The sequence below is a fragment of the Acipenser ruthenus genome, chromosome 23 (genome assembly GCF_902713425.1).
Source record: "Acipenser ruthenus chromosome 23, fAciRut3.2 maternal haplotype, whole genome shotgun sequence".
Lineage (NCBI taxonomy): Eukaryota > Metazoa > Chordata > Actinopteri > Acipenseriformes > Acipenseridae > Acipenser > Acipenser ruthenus.
The window spans coordinates 11408102-11410487 of NC_081211.1; positions in this window are offsets into that span (position 1 = coordinate 11408102).

A 2386-nucleotide genomic window follows, 5' to 3' on the forward strand; every position below is an offset into this window, starting at 1 on the left:
AATCACATTCATTATAATACTAGTACACTGTGACACTGCCTGTAAACATTTATTAAAACATCAACGTCCGTTTTCACTGTAGAAATAATGAGCCCCCCCCCCCCCAAGGTCAGTCTGTCACAACTTTACAAGCCTTGAAAAAGCAGACTATTACATTTTTCTAGCTTTTGTTTTCACAGATGGTTGATATGCAATCTCCCATTGTTTACATACAATCATTTCTGCTGAATAAATGTATTTTATTGAACACCATCTTCCTGTTTTATTGTTCCCATGTTTATTAAGAGTTTGCACCGGGTCGGTCCTGTCCTTGTGTCTTGTACAGTATTAACTGTGCATCTAGTGGGGTTCACATTGCTCTGCACTGACCTGGGATGCAGGATGATCCTCTGCCAGCATGTACATTAACAAGGAATACAAAACAGCCCTTGTCAGCTACAACAGCAACCTAATTGTGTGCTCAAGTAGAATGCAGAGTTAACTAAGAACTGTGTAACTATTGTATACATTAAAGAACAAACAAATGAAAAATCAGCCAGAACTCAGTGTTAATGCGTGTGTTTTAATTGAATATTTAAACTGTTGTTTTAAACACCAGCTTTCCAACCACTTGTGAACAGTGACAAAACAGTGAAACTTTGAAAAACACAGAACTTCCTAAAAACAGACGAGTCAAAACACATGAACAGTAAGGAACTTCCAATTGGCTAAGAAATTGCAGAGAACCTGTGGGTGGAAATTCCAGACTTATTCCCTTTGACTGAAGCTCATTAATCCCAACACAGCCTTGTTAACTGGCTGTGCAGCAGGTATTAGGCTCCCACCTGACCCTCCCCCCCGGCACGCTGGGGTTCCACTACCTGCTGCACAGGATGTGAATGATTAGTGTTACGGCAGGAAAAAATGGCTTCATGCCAGATGAGTTTTGGAAAGTATTCAGCCCCCTAGCCAATTCTTTATCAACAAGAGAAACTAAATTCAACAAGAGCTTGTTGAATTTAGTTTGATACATTTATTCCCTACTAGCACAAACAGGAAGCTTTAGAGCTGCTCAACCAGTCAGACAAACATACAGTGAAAGCAGCTGTGCCCTTGACCATTACAGGAGGCTGCCTATATTCTGATATTTAAACAGCTTCAAGGAGTGTAAACCAAGGCTTTGAAATCTATTTCCTACCAGTATTGGCAACAATAGAACTGCCCTTTCTGTTGTATGGAAGATTTAGTTTTTTTAGCTTGGCTCTTGCCTCCTCCCAATACTGTACAGCACTATATATTTCCAGAGACTTACATTTCACATGGTCTGACGGTAGTCAGATCTTAAATCTAACATTGCAATACGTCGATTGGTACCGGGAAACAACAGCAGCTCCAACATATTGTATTTAAGAAAAACCTGCATACAGTTATTACACAAGCAAAGAACACACAGATTAACACAGGATAAGTGGAGCAGTGATAATGTTGCTAGTGCCCCACATCGACAGAATGGGGTTCAAAGCTTTGGTTAACATTTCAAATTCTAGCACTGGGGTTTGCTTCAGGCAAGTTTGGAAGAACCAAAAAGACGTGCCCAGTACAATGCTACTGAAGGGGCTTTTATTAGACCCTGTGGAAGGGTGTTGGGTAATTCACTGACGCAGAGACAGACAGGTGTATTTGGAGTCACCACACAGGTGCCCAGTTTTATTTTTCCTTTTGAGGAGGTATTTGGTTTCTTTAGCCCGCAGATGGCGCTGTGGGTCCGTGGTCTGCTTACCAACAATGGTAAACAAAACCACGGAGAATACCAGGAGTCTGGTAAACCAGTGATCGGGCAGTAGCACTCGCAGGTGCTTCAAACAAAACAATGAAAACAAAAGGCCAAAGAAAAAGAGAAAATAAAACACAGTAATAAACCTACAAAGAAAAAGGTGCTGCCCTTGGCAACGATATCCCGGTCGCCGCTACCCGCACGACCCGGATCTCTGTCCTACTCTCCCGGCTCGCTATGCTTGCCTATTCAATACTTGGGGTTCTGCCCAAAGGTACCCCGCTCTCCCTATTTCTCTCTATCCGGCGGCTCCTTTCTCTCCGCTGATCCTCGCTCCCAGCCAGCACTTTCCGCACATCCAGCGCGTCTAAAAAGGCAGACCTGAGGAAACAGCAGAGCATTATCTTATAGGGCCAACAATCTCCCCAAGACCCGCCTCCCAGCCATTCAGAGAGAGGGAGAGTCCACACACACTCTCTCCCACCTCCCCGTGTCACGGCCATGACTGACAGGCGGTTGTTGGATGACTGCCGCCCCCCTCCTGCAGCACTGTGAACACGCCAGCAGAGTCAGCACAGATCTCTCCCCTATCACAGACCCCTTTAAAACACCAGAGCAAGAGACTCGTTATGG